Source organism: Canis lupus, chromosome 22 (assembly GCF_048164855.1).
Source record: "Canis lupus baileyi chromosome 22, mCanLup2.hap1, whole genome shotgun sequence".
NCBI classification, from domain to species: domain Eukaryota; kingdom Metazoa; phylum Chordata; class Mammalia; order Carnivora; family Canidae; genus Canis; species Canis lupus.
The window spans coordinates 6,171,800-6,196,668 of NC_132859.1; the positions used below are offsets into that span (position 1 = coordinate 6,171,800).

Here is a 24,869-nt window from a genome sequence, read left to right on the forward strand (position 1 = left end):
AAAGTTGTCCATTCAAGATAGGCATGCAAGCTGAAGCAAAGCAATCTGTTTCCTCTTTACATAAAAGTTCTTGTCACGTAAGAGTCACATTAGTAATGCAGATTTGTACAACATTGTTGCCAGTATTTTTTCTTGTATCATGCAATTTAGAAGAATGTGACATGTTTATTATTTTGGGGCATAATTCAAAGAAATTGTTTTCTGCTGATTTAAATAAAATATGTTACTTGTTAAAAGTATCTGGCTACAGCTGAAAAAGTTCTAAGTTCTTTGAACTAATAATAGTTTATTGGGAAACACGGCAAAGTCACCTTTTAATTTTCAGCTTATATTCAAATTCCAGCAGATAAATGATTTTTTACTGATAGACGGCAAACTTAATCACAGGTGTTTCCCAACAAAAATAATGTTGTCTTGTTTCTTTGATATGAAATTTAAACATTTAAACATTTGTGTGAAATATGGTGACAATTTTCATTATTAACAGTCACTAAGGCATAGCCTTTTTGATTAAAAGAAGAGTTTGCCTGAAATATTGAAATAATTTATCCAATTGTTAATTGGTTATTGACCTAGTCAGTCTTTTTCCAGTCACATTTATTGTATTTTGTATGAATTCACTTAATTCTTGGAATATTTTGCATTATTTATGAAAACAAAACAAAAAACAGCTAGTTCATTGTTTTGATGTACATACATGTGCTTTCAGTTGGGTACTAATCAACCATTCCCCATCTCGCATTACTTGTTTGCTCTAATTCATCATTTACCTTTGGAACAAGGAACAAGAAGTCAGTTTGATTGAGTCTCACTGTGCACTTTAATAATTGAGTTGAGAAGTTTTCAAAAGTCCCTAGAGTATGGGAAATATGTTCATTTAGAGAGCTAAGTGCTTTGTGAGTGCATTATAGGTTAAATTAAGGAAATTGCCTGCTCCATTAATAAAACATTTAGTGGTGTAATTCTTCTGTTTTAGTATCTTTACCTCTGCAACATACTCATTGATACAACTATTAATTTTGAAGTATGTCTTATGCTTACTATACTACAAAACTAATAAAATTTGATTTCACCTTAGGCCAGTATTGTAATAGACGTAATGTGATGAAGAATTTTCAGACTGTAGTAGTTCTGACGATAGCAATTAAACATAAAATGTTAAGAAAATATTTCAAACACTGCCTTTTCAAAATATCTCCCACCCTGTCTGTATTCTTTGTGTCTATGAGTAGTATTTTTTTTCATGTTAACCTAACTTTAAAACCCAACACCGCTTGTATGATTTAAAAGAAGAGAATACATACCTAGAGGAGCACTGAGTAATGTATAGAATTGTCGAATCATTATATTGCAAACCTGAAACTCACATAACACTTTATGTTAATTATACTTCAATTAAAAAGTAAGTAAAAGAGTTATTATTGCTGAACAAAACTCTAGTACAGGCTGTTGGATCAGGAAAATGCTTAGAAACCATTGCGTAGAGCTGCCTCACCCTGAGCACAAGGACATCAGGCTCAACGGTTTTGAAGGACATGGAGAAGGTTGACTCTGGGAACACGGAGGGATGTTCTGTGCACAACAGAGATGCCAGGATCCGTATTGAGGGAGGAAGGAGTGATATTTATCTATGGATCGATCGATCTATTCTATCTTTTGCTTCCTATTGAAAGAAGAGTAAACCACTCATGATCCATCCCCAGATTAGTGCCCAAAGTTGTCTCTTTTATTTAACAAAAAAGAAGAAAAGAAAAAATAACAGCAAATTTGAGAAAAAGGCTCCAACAATTTGACCCACCATGATGCCTCTATCTTCAGGAGAAGGGTATAACAAATCAGGAGCTTCTCACTGCCAAAGAACTCAAAACACAAGAGCTTATGTCAAAGACGATGAACTCCAAACAAAATCCTATTTTGTTTGTACATTGTGACCATAGTGAAATGCCCCAGCTGCATCAATTTGTTTTTGCCACTGATAAAGCCTGCAACTCTCAAACTCCAAGCAAACTTTTTGAATAATAGAGGCCCAATCTCTTTATTCTATCATTTCTTTCTCCTTCCTCAACATCTTTTAAAGACCTCTATGTATATCCATCAAGAACTGGAAATGGTGAGATGCTCATTTATAGCAGAGCTTAGGATATAGGGAAAATAAAATATGAATTTTTCAATGATACTAGATTCTTGAATGTTAAATAACAAGCTTTGTGAGAGGAGAAAAAGCAGAGATTAAGAAAGACTTCCACAAGCAATATCTGATATTTCTCTTCTCTCCTTATTTCCATTCCTTCCTCATTAGTCAGACACTAATGTTTCATTGCCTAGCTCATGTCCTGCCTTCATTTTAAATGAATTCAACAAAAATGTATTGATCACCTATTATGTTCAAAGTGATACAAAAAATAAAAGGATGAATAGTTACAAAACCTAACCTCAAGGAATTAATGGCCTTCTTACACTCAGATCCTTTAAGAATTCTCAATAAAGTCTAATCCTCCGTGGAACTTTTCTTGCTCACATCACATCAACTAGTCTATAATATATGCTTGTTATTGTTTGAATTCTTAGAAGAAAAAAATTTTTTACATACTCTATTAATGATCTAGGTCTTCCATAGTCCCTGAAAAACTCTTCTTGATTGCCGAAGACAAATATTTCATATGTGATCTTGAACATTTTACATCGTTACCCAGCCTTGATTTTCTCACAGATGGAGCAAATTGGTGAGCTGAGTTACAAATGGCAAATAAGAGATGCAAGGGCTGCCCCTCCCCATGCTTGAGTTCATGGTAAACATTATTTATCAATCACGCTATTGCTGCTTCTGTATACAAACTTATGCCCAGAATATTTCTTAACAGAATGCTCCAGCAACTCCATACAAATTAAAGATAACATTCTTGATACATTTTGGTTGAATATAGGCGTTCTCATTTAACTATAATTTACTTGGTTCTGTCATGTGATAACTTCCTCTCAAAGATCTAGTACCAATTGAGAATTTGTTTTTTTTTTTTTCTATTCATTGTTTTTATTGAGGTAAAATTGGTATGTAACATTATATATGTTTCAGGCATACAACATTATAATTTAATGTTTGTACACACTAATGTTGGTACACAATGTAAATACCACTGTAAGTCTAGTCACCATCCATCAACACACAATTGATCTTCTTCATCCATTTTGCCCATCACCACCACCTTCCCTCTGGTAACCATCCATCCATTCTCTATAGCTATGAGTTTGTTTTTGGGTTGTTTCATTTTCTCATTTGTTTCATTTTTTTTAGACCATACAACTAAGTAAAATAACATGGTTTGTCTCTCTCTGACTTTTTTCATGTAGCATTATACTGTCAAGGTCCATCTATGTTGTCACAAATGGCTGAGCAGCATTCCATTGTATATATAGACCCTATCATCTTTATTAATCCATTTACTGATGTGCACTTACAATATCTTGGCTATTGTAAATAATGCTGCAGCGAGCGTAGGGGAATATATAAGCCTTTTGAATTAGTGTTTTCATATTCTTTGGATAAATACCTGGCATTTAGATGAATACCTGGTGGAATAATTGGATCATATGGCAGTTTTATTTTCCCCCAATTTTTCCTACCCTTTCATGTTTCCTTATTGTCCAGGTTTCTAGAAAACTCCTGGTTGTGAGTTTGACCACAGTTGACACATTAGCTAGATTTGTTTATTCTGGATTTAATGGTTTTATTATGTCTGAAAATTATTATAAGCTGCTTCAACTACTTTCTGAAAAATGTCAGCTTCTAAAAAATAATAAGTGAATTATTGTTTCAGTGATTATTCTTTGTATGACCTTTATACCCTCATTCAAGGTTTATAGGGTAACAGTTTCACCTTAAAGTAATCCAGACCATGTGCCAACATATAGTGCTTGAAATCTTCACAATTCATTTTTGTAATATGTAGACTTGTGACTAATGCAAGGGCCTTGTCTACCTTTGGTTGCTCCCTAAGCTTCCTTTTAAATAGCAGAAAGAATTATGTATACAGAACAGGGACAAAAAGTTTCCAAATATTATTCCCTAGAGAAATGAAATCCCAGCCTCTTAGATAATCTGTGGGAGGAGGGAATGCAGGAAAAACAATTCTAGAACTCAAGAAGAAAATGAAGAAGAAAATAAATCATAGAAATGGGGGAAAATCCTCTGAGAATCCAGGACATCAAAGACAGTGCTGACATAGAGGAATGTTTGGAAGCATAGATACATGCATGCCAAGGTCAAAGAACAGAAATTAATGGGAAGAACAAGTACTTCATCAACAATAAGCAATAAATACACTGTTGATGATAAAAATTAGCAAAATTTAAGGAATCTGATTTACCTTTCTCTTTAACTGGGTCTGTTGCATATTTATTTTAATTAAGACAGTCCATGGCCTCCATTAACTTTATAACTATCCAGTTTTATTTACACAGATGGGAAAGATTTTGCCAGAACTGATATGTTTTTGTTAATTTTAGTTTGCATTCTATGCTTTGACAAAGTTGGAAATACTTGCCAATCATAATTTTTAAAGTTTATTTATAGGTATTCAGCAATACAAAGTTCTAAATTTGCAGGTGAAGTTTTATTATGTTTAGCTCTAGGGAAATTAAAAAATAATATGATCATATTTTTTAGAAAGAAACCTGTACTGTTAAACCGAGAAATAAAGGAAAAAGAACAAAGATTTGATTGTCTGGCATGAAAGGGGAGGTGGGAAAATGTTATTTGTGCAGATGAAAGGTTAACATGAGCCAATAGGAGTTTCCATCACAGTCACGGCACTAAAAAGCAAGGACTATGAATATGACTATGCCTACAAATACGTTTGAATTCATATAAGAGTATCTGCATTTCACACTTTCTGGTTCAGTCACAGTGTAATATTTAAGAATTTTATTTAAGAGACAGTAGAGATGCATGCTTATCGTAAGGGGTAACACAGAGGGATCTCCTGCATTCTTGACTCAGTTTCCCCCCACGGCAAAATCTTACAAAACTGTAGTATGGTCTCATAACCAGGACACTGACAGAGATACAAAGCGTTTCCAGCATCACAAGGATCCCCCATGATGTCCTCTAATACCCATTCTCACTTTCTACCCACTTCCACTTCCTTGAACCCTAGTAAGCACTACTCTGTTCTCTTTTTCTACAAGTCTGTCATTTCAAAAATGTTATGTAAGAGAAATCAGGTGGAATGTAACCCTCTAGGATTTATTTTTTTCTTTTTCACTCAACCTAAGTCTCTGGAGAATCATCCACGTTGTCGTGTGTATCCATCGTGCATCCCTTCTTACTGCTGAGTAGTCGTCTATCGGATATGTGTACCATGGTTAGTTTAATGATTCAACTGTTGAAAGAGGTCTGGGTTCTCTCCAGTAGGTTTGAGCTACTAGGAATCAGGCTGCCATGAACATCTGTGTACAGATTTTGGTGTAAACGTTAAGTTTTCATTTCTTTAGGATGAATGCCCAGGGATAAAACTGCTGAGTTACGTAGTAGTTGTCTATTTCGTTTCTTAGGAGACTGCTAAACTGTTTTCCTCACCTAGCTTTGCCATTTTCCACTTCCACTAGCACCATATGAGTGATTCAAGTTTTTCTGCATCCTCATCAGTATTTTGTGTTGCTATTCCCTATGGGGCTTCTGCTGACATTGCTGTGTCGGTGGCTCACTACCACCGGGAAGTTGGTGACAGTCCTGACCTTCCACTTGGCCTCCTCTAACCCCACTCCAGCTGGAATAGCTGTGAGGGTGGTGCCCTGTTAGTGCCCGATGGGGATGAAAGTCCTGCCTCCCCAGAGGAGAGTATGCAGCCACAGGGTACCTGAAAGGACAGAAGTCTACCCTTAAAAGCCTGACAAGGGTAGGATCCTAGACTCCTCGCTCAGCCTTTCCTGCAGTGGCTGGTGGTGCACCAGTTTTCTCTCTGGTGTCTGGTTTCATTAGTGTTTTTTGCCTGAAAGGTTTCTATCCTTTCGCCTTTTTATCTATCCCTTTGGTTAGAAAGGACAAACTTTTGGAGCTCTTTTTTTTTCTGCCTATGCTCTTTGGCATTTTTAGATTGTGCTTCTTTAGCTCCAGGTCTGGCATATATGAGGCAAAAAAAAAAAAAAAAAAAAAAGAGTCACCACTGTCACCACTGTTATTCTTTGGATACCAAAGTTTCCAGCTGGTCTGCCTTCCTTTCTCCCACATTCACTGTCTTATGTTTTTTAGTTGCATTTAACAAGGAGATTAGGAAAAACTATATGTCTTCCATCTTCCTGGAAGCGGAGGTCCTCTAACATGGTAATTTAAATTAAACAACATAAATTAATCATTTTTTCCTTTAAGATAACAGAAATAAGTCACAGTGTTGATATATACATTCTTGTATTTCCCTCTTGTAGTTATGTGTCATGGCTGCTTCAATGTTAAAAGAAAACCGCCATGATTGGCTTCTGGAAGTGTTCTTGCACAAAATTATCTGGATAAGTGATAACTGAAATGACTTCAGTTACTTGGAAGAACTTCAAGGCTCAGATATACTAATTTTTAGTCCCCCAATTAAGTTTTAAATCTGTCTAAAAGGTACTTCAAAAAGTTTCAAAAAGGTGCCAGCATAACACGAGAATTATTCTGGACATTAGAAAGTTCAAAGATATTAAACTGATTTTTCTTTTTCTTTTTCTTTTCAATTTTAATTACAAAGGTTATTCTTGCCAGAGGTCATCTGAAAAGAAAATAGGAAGTGAGTTAGAAAGTGAGTTTTTGAAGATAAATGCTAAGAAGAAATGAGAATAGCTGTTATATTTTACATTAAACTTTTGTATCACTAAAATAGTAGTTTCTTTCATGTAATGAAACATTTAATTTCTTCCATTGTCTATGTATCACAGAAATTTCAGAACCAAATACATGTGTATACTATAGATGTATGCCAGTTAAAATTTTTATTTTTATTTTGTTAAAATTCTAAAAAATATTTATGTATTCTTGCCAGCAGATCAATTGTGCTCAATCTATTGTATCCAACTACCTAAGGACACTGATAAGACTGTCCATGGTTGATACACTTATAATTTGATTTACTGTATTGCAACACAAGTCACAGAAAGCCAATGGCAATATAGAATGAGAATGTCTAGAGGAATATGACACAAAAAAGTCACTTCCTGGAAGATTCAGGGAATACTGTTACATAATTTGATACCTTTTATTCTGACTACTGTTCAGGGATTCAGGGAATACTGTTACATAATTTGATACCTTTTATTCTGACTACCTACATATACAAGCAGATACATACATCCATAGTCAATGGAGTGCTGAATCCCGCTCAGACCAGCTCCTAAGATCCTATTGTCAAATTTTCAGCAATTTTTTGAGCTAGTTGGGGACAAGGTAGTGTTTGAACTGGACATAGGAGAAAATTTACATCATGGAAACTGGCAAAGCATTTAAATCAGCACCATCTTCCCCTCAACACCCGCTTTTCGAAGAGATAGTTGTTAAACATTTGCCAGCACACCTCTCCATAAATCTTTACACTTGCCATCATTACTAACTAGCACTTAAATATATATTAAATAAATAGATAAATACAGCCAATGTGTATAGCTAACATTATATACATATTATTTATTATACAATTATATACACACATATGATTATATATAAACATATACACACATAGTCCAAGATTACTTTTCCAACCAGGATGTGTTTTAAACACTGCCCTGCGGTAGAACCTGTACGAGGTCCATTAGGGAACACAAGTGACTTCAAGAAATCCCCGCCTTAGTTTTAGGAAAAACCCTAATTTGAAACAAGAAATAATATTGTGACATTTTCTTACCTTTGCCTCATTTTCCTCTTGGAGTCGTGAAGTAAATATTTCTTACAGACAGCTGATAGTTAAACAAATATTTACAGATATGACTGCTTGAAAATTCCTTAGCACTTTTGGGGAGCATGCACAGATTCTCTGCCTAAAGGAAGTTACAAATAATAGTGACATAGAGCACTGTAGGATACATTCCAGGAGCGTCTAGAAATCCTCCCGTTGTCAGGAGGTATCCATCACAAGCATGGAAAGGCAGGTCTCTCCTGCTTAGATGCAGCAGATAGGCAGGGGTAGCTGTGTGACTATAGCTGGGCACGGAAGGAGGACTCACCACAAGGATTCAGGGTCTTTGAGAACTTTGCTTCCTTCTCTTCCTGGCCCCAGCTCAGCCCTCCCCATCTCGCTTCATGGCTTCACATTTAAGACAGAGAAAATTAGGGGACATGTGGGTGGCTCAGGGGTTGAGCATCTACCTTTGACTAAGGTCATGATCACAGAGTCTTGAGATCAAGTCCCGCATCAGTCCTGCTTCTCTCCCTGCCTCTCTCTGTCTCCCATGAATAGATAAATAAAATATTAAAAAACAAAAACAAACCCTCTATGGTCAGCTAATATTCAACAGAGTAGGAAAGAATATTCACTGGAAAAAGGACACTCTCTTCAATAAATGGTGCTGGGAAAAGTAGACAGCCACGTGCAACAGAATAAAACTAGACCATTCTCTTACACCAGACACAAAGATAAACTCAAAACGGATGAAAGATCTAAATGTGAGACAAGAATCCATCAAAATCCAGGAGGAGAAAACAGGCAACACCCTCTTTGAACTTGGTCACAGCAACTTCTTGCAAGATACACCCATGAAGGCAAAGGAAACAAAAATAAAAATTAACTATTGGGACTTAAGATAAAAAGCTCTGCACAGCAAACAGTCAACAAAACTAAAAGACAACCTACAGAATGGGAAAAGATATTTGCAAATGACCTATCAGATAAAGGGCTAGCATCCAAGATCTATAAAGAACTTATTAAACTCAACACCCAAGAAACAAACAATCCAATCATGACATGGGCAAAAGACATGAACAGACATTTCTCCAAAGAAGACATACACATGGCCAACAAGCACATGAGAAAATGCTCCACATCACTTGCCATCAGGGAAATACAAAATAAAAAAAATCAAATCCAAACCACAATGAGATCCCTCCTCACACCAGTGACAATGGTGAAAATTAACAAGACAGGAAACAACAAATGTTGGAGAGGATGTGGAGAAAGGTGAACCTCTTGCACTGTTGGGAATGTGAACTGGTGCAGCCACTCTGGAAAACCCTGTGGAGGTTCCTCAAAGAGTTAAAAATAGACCTGCCCTACAACCCAGCAATTGCACTGCTGGGGATTTACCCCAAAGATACAGATGCAGTGAAACAATGGGACACCTGCACCCCGATGTTTATAGCAGCAATGTCCACAATAGCCAAACTGTGGAAGGAGCCATGATGTCCTTCGACAGATGAGTGAGTAAAGGAGATGTGGTCTATATATACAATGGGATATCACTCAGCCATCAGAAAGGATGAATACCCCCCATTTGCTTTGACATGGATGGAACTGGAGGGTATTATGCTGAGTGAAGTAAGTCAGTCAGAGAAGGACAAACATTACATGGTTTCATTCATACAGGGAATATAAGAAATAGTGAAAGGGATTATAGGGGAAAGGAGAGAAAATGAGTGGGAAATATCAAAAAGGGTGACAAACCATGAGATACTCCTAACTCTGGGAAACTAACAAGGGGTAATGGAAGGGGAGGTGGGCAGGGGGATGGGGTGACTGGGTGACGGGCACTGAAGGGGGCACTTGACAGGATGAGCACTGGGTGTTATACTATATGTTGGCAAATTGAACTTCAATAAAAAAAAATATTTATTTATTTATTTAAAAAAAGACTGAGAAAATCATACCCCTTAACCTCAACTTGTTCCCTTTTTAATTTTTTTTAAATTTATTCATGAGAGACACAGAGAGAGGCAGAGACACAGGCAGACAGAGAAGCAGACTGGGGAGTCTTGATCCAGAGGCAGATGCTCAACCACTGAGCCACCCAGGATCCCTCATTCAAATCTTTCAATAAGACGCCTGCCCTTCCTCTCACTCCCAACTACAAATTTTTTTTAAAATTTCCTAATATAGAAACACTTAAACTGCCTGTTTAGGCCTGAAGGGAGAGAAAGCTGTATAATATAAATGTTGAATGTCGATTTATTTTATTTTGGTCTCCTTCAGGCATTTATCAGTTAAATAGAGAAAAATAAAATATCTGTACAATGAGAAAATATAATTCATGATTAAGATCATTAAGTTTGAACTGATAATGATTCTGTTTTAATGTCTTATTATTGCTTTTAAGGAGCTAAATGATAAATGGCTTGAAATTGTGTAGCTTGCTCAAATTATGAAATTTAAGAGTATTATTTCTGTCATCACATAAATAATTGCCACACAGTCCTCAGAGGGAAAATTATGTGCATCTAGATTTGCACCTGTCTTAGTTTAATTTAAAGTTACATACTGTATTAGCTGTAATCATAACAGCAAATGAAATATTCTCTTGATAGCATTTATGGTACTGACTATCATTTGTATGGTTTTGTTCTCAAATTTCTGCTAGTTTAATGTATCCCATTTCAAACTCTACAAGTATCATAAAGAAAAAAAAATAAACATATAAGTTGTCTTAACTCTGGCAATAAAGGCTTTATAACTTCCATAGAGAATTGATTTAAATGAACTAGAAAAAAAATATGATTCATTGTTGTCCTTACAAAAGTTCTCATCTAAAGGAGAAAGAAATGCCCCTTAAAAATCTTTCCCTGACCTTGTATATCCAGAAACCTAAAGTGGCATAATCTTAGGAGGTCAGATTGGGGCCTTATCAGGGTCAAGGGATATGAGTGTTCTGTTGTGAAGAATTGGCACTCTTCATCTTGTAGGGAGAAATGAAGCCCATGCTTAATCCCAAAAGTGTTCCCAGAATAGAGCAATTCCACTCTCCTCTGTCCTTTGTTGCAGACAAAGGGGACAAATGCTTGGGATTTTGTAATCCTAATGAGTGAGTCTTCCCTACCTCCATGATGGCTCGGCCAGTAATGTGATAACTGATTACAAGAATATGAGTCATGTGTCCACACCACCTCTCAATGGCCTTTTTCTTTACAAACATGACATTGGGTCATATTTAGTTGTAAAACAGAGGAAATTTCAGATTTAAAATAAGTCAGCAAGGTAATTCAAACTAGCAAATTGTCATGTCTCTGAGACAATGTCTATACACAGAGGATGTAACAGAGTTCCCACCTACCAGAGGCCAAGCCTTAAAGAAAGGAACTTTTCAGATTCTGGATGAGAGAGAACTATACTAAAGAGAATGCACCTAATTATAGTGTTTCTTTTTTAGACTTGCATTTTTTTTCTCTGAGATTTAAAGGTCCCTGAGATGCAAAGCTTACAGGGTAAAAATTGCAGCTCTGATAATGTTCATGAGAAAGACCCAATGAGGACTATAATTTTGAACAGGCAACATTTTATTGTTACCGATAGAATACCCTAGTGAGTTCTTCTCCATACTAGCACTCACATACCACAATTATTCATCAATAGTTAAAATTTTGCATGATGGTTTCAAAGATCTTTTACTTGCATTTTTATGTTCCCTCGATCTTCTTTCACAAAGTGTATTTTCTTGTGTTTCATAGTTGTTGTGTGGCCATGTCCTGTGACAGTCAGTTCCCTGACCTCTTATATCTTTCAATTCCCACAGCTCATAATTCAATGATACTCCCTTTCCAAGGCCATGGACTCTGAGTCTCGTATTACCCTCTTGATTCCTCAGACCAGAGTTCCATGGAAGGCAAGCTAAGAAGCAGTTTGCTTGAATCAGTGAACCAATGATGTCTATTGCAGACTATTTGTAGTTGGGCAAAATCTTTAGGAGTAAGTGTAACTTAAAAAACACATTAATTTTTCTGTGCTACATTGCATCGTATTACTCACAACATTCCATAAATAAAAGAGTGCCACCTTTTCACGTAGATTTGTTAATAAATATACTAATGATATGTTTAAATTTTGCCTGTTATGGTTAAATATTACATTAGTTGTCTCCAGGTAAAGAAACATGAATCAAATAAAGCCCCAACCTTTAAAAACAACTTAATAATGTATTTGGAACTATCAGTTACCTCCCAGGAACCACAGAAGTATGAGAGTGAGGATTGAGCTAGACTCTTAATGTGAGGCTTCACCTTTCCCTTCTTTCCTCAAAGACTCACTGGCATGCGGAATACTAAATATGGGACTTAGAAAAATATGAAATTATGTGACTCTTGGTTTCTTAGCACACTGCATCTTATGCCTTTTGCTATGTTTCTTTATTAAACTTTATGTGACATCATGTCAGAAGGGCTTGCAACAAAACTGTCTGCTTAGTGATGATTTTTCTTGGGTTTCTGGGAGGAGGATTAGATTAAGTAGCTTGAAATAAACATAGCCCTTCATGTCAGGCCAACTCTGAAATGAGGAATATACATATGTGAGTTCAAAGTACATGAGTATGATACGAACTTCTCAGTAATATCATCACCCCAATCTTTTAAAAATAGAATCTATCATTTTTTTTTTATTGAGAAAATGTGGTAATGATATAGAGCCCTTTGGGGAATTACAGAAAACAGAGAACACCAGTAGATGGATGGCTTCACCCACACTAGTCAGGGTACATCTGGTTGCAAAGGGGGCATATTTTCAGGAAGCAATCACAGATAAGAATATAAATGCAAGTACAGTTAAGCCTCACTAAGAACATGGAATTTTAAAAGCCAGCAATTTTAAAAATCAAAGCTAGTTTCTCTTTCTACATATCTATATTTGTCTATCTGTCCATCTACCATCTCTCAATACCTGCTGAATGTAGTTTTCCTTAGAAAGGGATATTGATGGAAAGTGGTGAATGGCACCTCGTTTAAGCTTTAACTGTAATATGCCTAAAACTAGAATCCTCTTTCTTTTCTCCACATCTTTCCAACCCATATCCACACTGTATCTGTCTTCTTTATATTCCTATCTTCATGAAAAGCATCACCATTCATCTAGTTATCTAATCCAAAAAGATAGGAGAGGGGCACCTGGGTGGTAAAGTTGGTTAGGCGGCCAACTCTTGGTACTGGCTCAGATCGTGATCTCAGGGTCGTGAGATCAAACCCTGTGTCAGGCTTCATGCTTAGCCCAGAGTATACTCTTAGGTTTCTCTCTCCCTTTCCCCTGCTCTCTCTTTCCCTCTCTCAAATAAATAAATCTTTAAAGAAAAAAAGGTGAGAGATACAGTTGGCTTTCGTTCTTTATCTCCACATAACCAATTTGTTCTTAACAGCTGATAATACACTGATTATATGATTCAAGTGCCATTCACTTGATGGAATTTTATGTATATTATTATCATTCAATTTCAGAAAAAGTACAAATTTAATATAGTATCCATATTCTATAGATGAAGAAATGGAGACTTAGAGCAGTTAAGTAACTTATTCAAAATGACCTACATAGTAAAAGACAGAACCGGGTTTTTAGCATAGGCACTCTGACTCTGGAAATCCCCTTGGCCTCATCTAACAGGAGATTTGAGTATTTGTAACCAGGAAAGTCAAGAAACCTTGGATTTGCTGCAGTTATTTTGCCACTACTGTTAATCCTTTAATAGGTAAATTACTTATTAATTCCTACCTTAATCAACAGCAAGGGAGCTAACTGGATAGTGATAAAATAATGACTATTCACTTCTTATGTCTGAATTATTTCTTGACTCCATTCCCGTTTCCAGCCAGGATTCCTTACCATCCCTGGTACCCAGAATACCTGGCTCAGTTCAGCGCTTGGGCCTCTGCATTATGGGGTTTGAAATGAGAAGTTTAAATACATCTAGCCTTACTTCAGCAAACTCATGAGTAGCACTACCTAGAAATAAAAGATAAAGAAAGAGGCACAATTTATTACTCTTTCCCATATTTTAAAGAAATTTTGGGTGTAAGAGCAATTCTGCATTTTGGTTTTATTCTTACAATTTTTTTCTTTATCCATCTTAGGCCCTGTTTCATTTGATTAATTGCAGTGATATTTCCCTCAATATTTAGAATAGAACAGTCTTTATTCTTTACAAATATTTGCTCATGAGAATTGTGTGCCCCAATGTCTTCATGCATATGTTTGTACAAGAAAGAGTGTAAATTGTTTTAACTTGAATAATAAGCATCTAATTATTGCATATCTGTTCTTATGACTTTGATGACCAAAGCTGTAATTTATGTGATGTTGATTCTTGGTCAGATTTATATAGAAATCTATAAACTATTTTACAGTGTCCCACTTTCTGATTCACTTTGCAACAATATATTTACAGAGGGTTGGAAGTGTATGTACAAAATGACTTCCAGTCAAAATTATAGGACCTTGATTTATGATCTCTATTACTTATTTTCTAGAAAAAAAATGTAATTGCTTTAATGGCCACCATTTTGTGCTGTGCTCTTAATCCTCCTTACTTTTAATCAATTAAAAATTTAGCCTTCCCTAGTATTTTTTTAATATAATTTTGTTAGGGCAAATAACACATTCTGATGTATAATTATATTCAGTTTATTGTTTTCATTGTTAAGGTTCTAGAGCACTTCTCATAGGAAAAGCACATACTTGGAGTTTAATAAATGTTACATGAATTAAAGGGAAGCACTATTACACTGATTGAATCTTATGCTTATATTCCTTCTTCATATTTTTAAAAATATTGTCCTTTGTTCTTAAACGTTTTAGAATTAAACTCGAGGGTATATTCATTAGGAGTTCCAAGGGACATACGATACATGCAACAAATCTTATTGATTTTAAAGCATTCCACATTTTTGGTTATTGATTCTTTAAAAAAGGAGGGGGGGCTTTGACCCAAACATTTTGTATGAACTATAACAGCATTCTAAGCAACCTCTGTACTGGGCTTTCATTTCTGTGGTAAAACAAAACAAACAAACAAACAAAAAAACATATTTAAATTATTTGGTAAATATCCTACTTAATCCTTAATTAAAAACAAGTTTGTTTCTATTGGTCATGTTTTATAGTGGCTGACTATAAGAAATAACAAATTATGTCTTAAAATATCAATTTTTAATTCACTCCCCAAAGTATAGCAGTTTATCAGAGTTTATTTCAATGAGGATAATGGTGGCTTCCACTAGATTAGTAGTGACAGCAAGTATGAGAAATATATTTGGGATTACTGGGATAATTTTGAAAGTGGAGCCAACTGATTTACTGATGAAATAGATGTGAGATGTAAGGGAAGGACGAAGAAAAGACTAATATGAGATTACTGAAGGAAAAATTCCATATAGTTTGGAAGACTATAGGAACAGCTATTTTTTATCTTGTGATATTTGATTGTCTGCTAGATATGTCAAATCTCCAATAGTACATATGTTTCTGGGGCTCAGGAGAGAGAAATAGGTGGGAAATATAGAGATAAATGGGAGATACAAATCTGAAGCCCTCTTCGGTGGTAAGTAAAGCCATCTTAAAAGATCATCTAAGTGAACTACCATGTGATCCAGCAATTCCACTTCTGGATATATATCTAAAGCAAATGAAATGCCTATCTTGAAAGGATATCTGCACTCCTATGTTTATTGCAGCATTATTTATAATAGCCAAGACATGGAAACAACCTAAGTGTCCAGTAAATAGATAAATAAAGAAAATGGGATATATGTAAACGTATACACACATAGGTAAATAATTCAGCCATAAAAAAAGAAGGAAATCCTACCATTAACAACAACATGGATAAACCTTGAGGGCATTAGGCTAAGTAAAATAAGTCAGGCAGAGAAAAACAAATACTGTATGGTATCACTTACATGTAGAATCTGAAAAAAACTGTACTCCTAGAAATAAAGAACAGATTGGTGGTTAGCAGGGGCAGGGAGCAAGGAATGGGGGAAATGAGTGAAAGTGGTCAAATATTCAAACTTTCAGTTATAAGATGAATCAATTCTGGGGATGTAATGTTGACTATAGTTAACAATATTGTATTGCATGTTTAAAGTTTCTGAGAGTAGATTTTAAAAGTCCTTATCACACACACACAAAATTGTAACTACGTGAGGTGATATAAATATGTCAATTAATAATACTGCATTTTGCAATATATACATATAGAAAATCATTATGTCATATACCTTAAACTTACACAATGTTGAATGTCAATCATGTCTCAATATAGCTAGGGGTAATAAAAGATCATCCAAAGAGAAAAAAAGAAAAACCACAGATCAAGGATTGAACGTTGAGGTATGCCAACACTCGAAAATTGAAGAATGGAGAAATGACTAACAAAGGAAACTGAGAAAGCCAAAACATCAAGACTGTTAAGTTCCACATTCCAAAATCAGATCATCAACTGGTAGGATTCCTAACCAATAAGACAAGTAAGACATAGTTGGCTGAATTCATGGCTACAGTTAGCAGTATGGAGCCATTGGTGACACATTCAAAACTATTTTGATGGATTTATGGAATAAAACAAATTGCAGTGGATATGAGAGGATAAATGGCGAGGAATTGGAGTCTAGTATTAACACTGTTTTGGAGCAATGGCTTTGTCAGGCAAGAGGGGATAGATTTACCCCAAAGATACAGATGCAGTGAAAAGCTGAGACACTTGCACCCCAATGTTTATAGCAGGAATGTCTACAGCAGCCAAACTGTGGAAGGAGCCAGCTGTGTCCATCAACAGATGAATGGGTAAAGAAGCTGTGGTCTATATATGGAATCAGAAAGGACAAACGCTCACCATTTGCTTCAATGTGGATGGAACTGGAGGGTATTATGCTGAGTGAAGTAAGTCAATTGGAGGAGGACAAACATTATATGGTTTCACTCATAAGGGGGATATAAAAAATAGTGAAAGGGATCATAGGGGAAAGAAGAGAAAATGAGTGGGAAAAATCAGAGAGGGTAACAAAACATAAGAGACTCCTAACTCTGAAAACTAACAAGGGGTAGTGGAAGGGGAGGTGGGCAGGGGGATGGGGTGACTGGGTGATGAGCACTGAGGGGGGCACTGGATAGGATGAGCACTGGGCATTATACTATATGTTGGCAAATTGAACTCCAAAAATATATATACCAAAAAAAAAAAAAAAAAGAATCTATAGATGGCTCAGTTTTATTTAAGAACACATAGTTACAAAGTGAAAGAGTGTTTGCAAATAATGTAGATATGCTGGTAGAAAAGGTAGTGGGGAATGTTGAGAAGTCCTCTTACATTTATTTGCTTCAGTTAAGTAGGTGGTCTACTATAGTAAAGAGAAGTATGTGTCAGAGGTCTGGGGAGAAAAGAAAAGGTGTGAAGTAGGTGTTTATGTATTAGACATTGCCAATGCAATAGGAAAAAGTGTGGGATTTCTGGGTAGTTTTAAGGGTCCACTTGGTTTTAGTTGCTATGAGTCTGCATAATTGTTTGTATTTCTCCAGGCTCATTTGGCTGTGAGTATGGAGGCAGAGTTGGATTTAACTACAATTAAGATTGTGCCAGATAAGTGTGGGAGTGACAGGGAGGGGCAGGCAATTTAGCGTTTGTAAAATGGTTGGATGGAAATGATAGACCATGGAATCTAAGCTGGGAAAGCAAAGATGTAAGAGCATTAATTTAGTGAGAGAGAAAAAATAAGCAATACTTGTAATAGATTCTCATGGCTTAATATCCTCGTAAGTTTGAAAAATTATTGAAGTTGGGATATCAACAGAAAATGATCTGAAAGATGGGAGAAAGCAGTCAGGGAGTGGAGTATCAGAAGTTGAGTTTATGAAGGAAAAGCAATTACTGGTAATGATAAAATCTAGGGAGCTATGAGTGGCTATGAGTGGCTGAGACCTGGACATCCCAAGTGAGGAGGACCAAAAGCCTGAGTTGAAAGGGTACTGGAATGATCATCTAGGTGAATATTGGAATCCCAATTCTGAATGAAGAGAGTGGATAGAATTATCAGTAATCCAGGAGCTGAAATCTGCAAGGTAAAATGGGAGTGGCTCAGAAGTCTATATATGACAGCAATAAGGAGGGCTAGAGGGTGGTTATAGTCTGGAAGCGGGGGCTTCAATTCTGGGGGTTTTAAAGAAGAGAGAGGAGAATGGGCTGGAAGAGGCAGTGAAGAATCACATCGGTGCATTAGTATAAGGGAGGCACTGACTTCAAGGGCTACAGGAGAATGAAAGATAGGTTTTAGTTAGAGTGAGAAGATAAAAAATTTTCAGAGCAGAGTTTGAGGTTTGAAGTAAAGGAAATCTTACTATTAACGGCTAATTAATAGCTGCATGACCACTGGAGGGAACAATAGAATGATTCAAGAAGGAGAAAGTGCAAGATGAGGTAAGTTAGGAAGATAATATTCAGAGCCCCGAGTAGCTGAAACCTGAATAGTACTGGGAGGCCCAGGTTTCTCATCGTGATGGGCATAAACAGGGTGAAGATTGCAATTTGTGTCAACCAGTAAAGTGTGGGTGAGGATTGCAAGGAACCTGGGCTTTGTGTCGAGGGGGAACATCATGGAAGTGAGAGGAGGCCAGTGAAACTGGAACAGAAAAAAAAACAAAATATGCAGGGCTACCTCGGGCAGCAAAACCACGTGGGCCAGCTTAAGGTTGGAGATAATATATATCATGAAGGCAGAGGGAACAATTGAAGTGTTAGAAATGACAGGATCATAATCACATCTGAATTTTGAAAGAATCTCTCTCTCACACATGTGCACATGTGTGCACATACACACACGCACGCTTTCTCTACTTTTCTAATTTTGACTTTTATTGTCTCATGGTTGAATCATTAGAATAATTTCACGAGATTCTTATTTCTAGCTCAATTATTCCTCAAAATATCTGAGTGGTAAGCAATTTTTTTAATCAAAATGTTCCTTCACTCAAAAACTTTCAGCAGCTCCCTACCCTATGGGTTCAACTTTAAACCCCCCAATTTCCAATGCAAGGAGCGTAGCCAATACATCCTACTCTATCCTTCTAGTCCACGGTGTTACTCTTTTGCATACTGCCTCTTACACACGTTGGATGACACACTCTTTTTTTCTTTAATTCATGATACTCCTCCTCTTGGAATGCTCCCTCCAATACCTCCTGTCAAACATTCTACCTATTGCTTTTTCGCAATGGGTTTGCCACTAGAACACAGGTGTCGTGAAAACCACCACTAAACCTAAACCAAAATGGGAAAGGAAAAGACTCACATCAACATCATCGTCATTGGACACGTAAATTCTGGCAAGTCTACCTCTACTGGTGATCTGATCTACAAATGTGGTGGGATCAACCAAAGAACTATCGAAATATTTGAGAAGGAGGCTGCTGAGATGAGAAAGGGCTCCTTCAAGTGTGCCTGGGTCTTGGATAAACTGACAGCTGAACATGAACGTGGTATCAACATTCACATCTCCCTGTGGAAATTTGAGACCAGCCAGTAATATGTGACCATCGCTGGTGCCCCAGGACAGAGAGCCTGTATTAAAAACAGGATTACAGGCACATCCCAGGCTGACTGCACTGTCCTGATTGTTGCTGCTGGCGTTGGTGAATTTGAAGCACATATCTCCAAGAATGAGCAGACCTGTGCACAGGCCCTCTGGCTTACACACTGGGTGTAAAACAACTGATTGTTGCTGTTAACAAGATGGATTAACAGCACTGAGCCACCCTACAGCCAGAAGAGATACAAAGAAATCATTAAGGAAATCAGCACCTACATTAAGGAAATTGGCTACAACCCTGACACAGTAGCATGTGTGCCAATGTTTGGTTGGAGTGGTGACAACATGCTGGAGCCAAGTGCTAACATGTCTTAGTTCAAGGGATGGAAAGTCACCCATAAAGATGGGAATACCCGTGGAACCACACTGCTTGAAGCTCTGGATTGCACTCTGCCACCAGCTCGTCCAACTGATAAACCCTCGTGTCTGTCTCTCCAGGATGTCTACAAAATTGGTGGTATTGGTACTGTCCCTGTGGGCTAGTGAAGACTGGTGTTCTTAAACCTGGCATGGTGGTCACCTTTGCTCCAGTCAATGTTACAACTGAAGTTGAAATGCGCCATGAAGCTTTGAGTGAAGCTCTTCCTGGGGACGATGTGGGCTTCAATGCCAAGGACATATCTGTCAATGATGTTCGCATGGCAATGGTGACAGCAAAAGTGACCCACCAATGGAAGCAACTGGCTTCATGGCTCTGGTGATTACCCTGAACCATCCAGGCCAAATCAATGCTGGATATGCACCTGTACTGGATTGTCACATGACTCACATTGCTTGAAAGTTTGCTGAGCTGAAGGAGAAGATAGATTGTCGTTCTGGAAAAAAAGCTGGAAGAGGTCCCAAGGTCTTGAAATCTGATGCTGCTGCCATTGTTGATATGGTTTCTGGCAAACCTATGTGTGTTGAGAGCTTCTCTGACTATCCTCAGAGCTGTTTTGCTGTTCATGACATAAGACAGTTGCTGTGTGTGTCATCAAAACAGTGGACAAGATGGCAGCTGGAGCTGGCAAGGTCACCAAGTCTGCCCAGAAAGCTCAGAAGGCTAAATGAATATTCTCCCCAATATCTGCCAGTGTAATCAGTGTTGGAAGAAAAGTCTCACAACTGTTTCTGTCAACTGGCCTTTTAAGTTTAATAGTAAAAGACTGGTTAATGATAACAGTGAATCATAAAACCTTCAGAAGGAAAGAAGAATGTGTTGTGGACCATTTGGTTTTGGGGGAGGAGCAGTTTTAAGATATTAGTTTTTAAAATCAGTACTTTTTAATGGAAACAACTTGACCAAAAATCTGTAACAGAATTTTGAGACCCATTAAAACAAAAGTTTGATGGAAAAAAAAAATTCTATCGATATTTCAAGGTCCAAATCAAATCCTACTTATTTAAAACAAAAAGAATTTTTTATGTTAAGTGTTGGAAAAGAAAGGACAAAAAAATAAAAATAACAACATAATCTTTTACAAAAGGCATGTCACCAGATCTTCCTTAAGGGTAATGTATTGACCTGTCTATATTCATAAAACAACCAAAATGCAACTACTACCAGTAAGTCTCCACTTACAGAACCAAAACGGAACCCAGAAGGGGAAATTTTGAAAAGAGTGGAAGTAAATAAAATTGAAAGCTAAGTGATATCAATTATCTGGATTTCCAAATGGTCAAAGTATCAACTTAATTCATGAAAGACCGATATGATGTGCCATTAAATAAAATTAGAACTAGAGAAAGATTATCCATTAAAAAGTCTAAATACTATATTTAAATAATGTAAATTTTTATTCCCAACTGGAAATGGAAAACTTCTTAGAAACACAAAATAGCAAAAAATAAGAGTATCAAGTAGGGAACATAAAGGGAACAATAAAAGAGGAATTAATGGTAAAAAGGAAACAACCTCAAAAATAAATTGCACAGAATTTAAAAAAATTTTTAGTGTTGAATAATTTTTATGGTATCCGCTTTACAAACACTTCTCAAAGATATAAAAAGCATGATTTATTTCTGATTTCTCTTAGCAAGGATAAAAAATGTGACTTTTCCCCCAGTTTTGACCAGAGCAAAACCAAAAGGCAAATATTAATACCAGCATATTATGAAAATAGATACACGGAGCTGAAATAAAATCTTAGGAAATAGTTTTAAGGATTTTTAATTAGAGTGTTGAAAAATATCTCAGAAAGTAGAATTAAGTCTGTAACCTGCTAAGATTTTTACTTGGAAAGTGACATAGAAAAGTGCTATTATTACATCAACATATTATTTGAAAAATGAATGGGTGAAATTAGATTTTACCTCTGAATATGCAAAGAAGGCTTGGGATAATATGCTTGCCTACCTTAACAAAATCATAAGCTTTTGGAGGGAAATGGATGAGAAAGCCCACTCGCACTTAGAAGATCCTGCTCACCCCCAGGCCCTGCTGAACAAGTGAGTCCTTCTTCTGTGGGAAAAGGGGTAGCAGGTCTTGACCTGACTTATCACTCAAATGGCCTGGTTTGGGAAAGTATGCCTAACAATCAGATTTCTCTTTGAAAAGCTCAGGTCAGGGGTGCCCGGGTAGCTAAATCATTTAAGTATCTGCCTTTGACTCAGGTCATGATCCTGGGGTTCTGGGGCCATGAGCTCCAGGTTGGGCTCCCCGCTTAGCAGAGAGCCTCCTTCCTCTCCCTATGCCCCTCTCACCCGCTCATGCTCTCTCTTTCTCTCCATTTCTCAAATAAATAAAATCTTTAAAAAAATAAAAATGTATAAAATGCTTGGGTCACTGAGGAAATAAGGCAGCATCAAGAGCAGAAGTCACTATATATATATATATATATATCAAGGTTTCATATGAAGTGAAGAGTGTGGTTGTGTCATTTATTCCATTTTATATCAGAATTCTGAGGCAAGGAAGAGGAACCCCCATCCTGGGATTAAGAATCTGAGGTTCCCAGGGCTTGTTATCCTCTATTCCCTTGAACTTTTGCTCTATGTGGTCCTGCCCTTGGCTTTCTATGAGCCATTCTTCATAGCTTAATAATTTCACTCTCACATTCTTTCCCCACTAACTGCTCTATTCTGTAGCCAGCTGTAATGTGTTTCTTTAACTTGAACCCAAAGAGCCCCAAATAAACAGAATGGACAAAAACTGATTAATCATGATATACTTGAAGTGCCTAACACGTAAGAGCAGATTAATTATTAGCTAAATAATTTATAAAATATAACATGTGTAATTGATTAAAATTCCAATGAGAAAATAATTCACCATTTCAGACACATTCTTAAAACAATACAAATAGAGAGAATGCTTAACTTTGACTCATCTTATTCAGTAATAAATTATAGTTACGTAAAAAAAATAAACATTTTAAAAGAGTCTGCTGGTCCTGTTTTTGTGAAACAACTCTAAAAGCTTTAGCCTCTACATCTGAATATAAGTTGTTATTCTGTGTCATAGTTGTAGTAGTTTTGATTTATAAAAAATAAACCTTCGGTGAAATAAATTCTCTGAGGGCTGATATACATTTCTATTAAATGAAATAAGGGTAAAAGTATGACTTTATTCATTCTTGGGGAAGAAGAGAGTACCTTTGTATGCTGAACTTTGTCATGCATGGCAAAATTCTACATGTTGGATTTTAAAGTACAAAGTTAACGTCCTAAATATTATATTTCAAAGCTCATTTTTATTAGAGATTCAATATATTGTTATGCAAGAAGTAACAGATATCTTCTTTACAAAATCAACATATTATTTGTGAAGACTGGAATAGGGATTACGTGAATATCATCACTTCCTAGTTATTCCTTCCCTAAACTGATTCAGGAAAGACTTATTTGGTTTTTAAATACAAACACTATGATAGGCACCAGAGGGGAACACAGAAATGAAAAACTAGTAACAAAAAAGAGGATGAAATTAATTAACACTAAAATTAAAGAAGTAAAGTTTTTATCAAGGAACTAAAGGAAGAGAGTATGCTTTTGATTTGAATCTCGGAGATTTAAGTGTTCACCTAAGTGGTGTTAATTGACCAAAGTCCTAATGTGATTTGGCATAATTTATTTTGTCAAGTTTTATCATTTGTTCCTAGAAATGGAATTATAGGTTGATCAGTGGCAGATTTTGGAGGCAAACAAAAAATGGATTTTAAACATTCAATGATTGATAAATGTGAGAAAACAAAAACATAACTCTGACCTCGACCTGGCACTTGGAGGGAAGTGAACTTGGAAACAACAACATACTCCAGACTTCACATTTCTGCCAAATCTTTTTAAACTGTGTTTAATTTACACCCCTTAGTTGCTCTGAGTCTCATACAATAGCTAGTGTATGTCAATGACCAATTGCTTTGGAGATAACATGGTGAAAGAACAGCCTAGCAAGAGAGAGAAATGGCAAGGACAAATGCAAAGCAGAGTCTTTGGACGATAAAACCTGTTATGCCTCTTGCAGTAAGTTCTGAACAGACTCCACCTCTACTTGAGGAGACCTGATAGGCTAAGCCAAGTCATATAAGAACTTGATAAGAAATTCATATTTTTCTGTATAATGTGCCTAGAAAGTTAAGGATCTGGACTATCATCAATCTTGGACTTGCTATACCTGGATCCCACTTGTACTTTCAGAAAGTCATCCTCTTATTGATGGCAAGACATCAGATGACTCTAGGAGATACTATGACATTCATTCACATCATAAGAAAAATATTTACCTCCTTTTCAATTGCCTTTCAAGAAGAGAGTCTGATTTAGATTATCTCATGTTTTTAATATTCTTTAGCACTTGCTATTACTCTTTTTTAAAAGGGGGTATGAAATCTCCTCAGGCTCAGAGCATTGATAGGCAAAAAGACTCGGATAGTATGTATTTATTAGTATTCTAAATTCATTACATTCATGAGAGGTGACACTGATTTCCTGCTGATGATATAATATGAAGTTCGCTTTTTAAGAATAAATATGTTTAATTTACAATAGTTAATTACTCAAAAAAATAGAGAACTGATAGTCTAGGAGGCTCATGGATATAGCAAAATCAGGAGGCTCTTACACAAATTAGTGAAGTGTTGAGACATTGTTCTGAGCTGAGGGAGAACATGAGAGGGTGTGCTGTAGATTTAACAGACTCAGTCATCTAGAAGTCCCAAGAGAGAAATGATAGGCTCCTTCTCTTCATATACCTTCAATTCATTTGAAACTGTGTTCTCTGTAAGTAAGTGTTAGGCAATTGCGTTCATGATAGATGGCTTTAGGAAGGCTAAGCCAGCTGTTGCTTTTAATCCTGTATTATGAAAGCAGGGAGAGATGTTTGCTCTCTCTTTTATTTGTGTTAACATCATAATAAAATATGGCCTGTTCTGCTGTTTGTCTTTGACCT

General features: G+C 36.4%; 1 protein-coding gene across 2 annotated transcripts in view; it reads right to left on the minus strand.

The window, feature by feature from the left end:
* The window catches only part of SUCNR1 (succinate receptor 1), a 51,028-nt gene that overhangs the window by 12,086 nt on the left and 14,073 nt on the right, over positions 1 to 24,869 (minus strand). For both annotated transcript variants that reach the window (XM_072792264.1, XM_072792265.1), the window contains exon 3: positions 7,869 to 8,001. The gene's annotated coding sequence lies outside the window, so the exon portion shown is untranslated. The remainder of the gene's footprint in view (positions 1 to 7,868; positions 8,002 to 24,869) is intronic.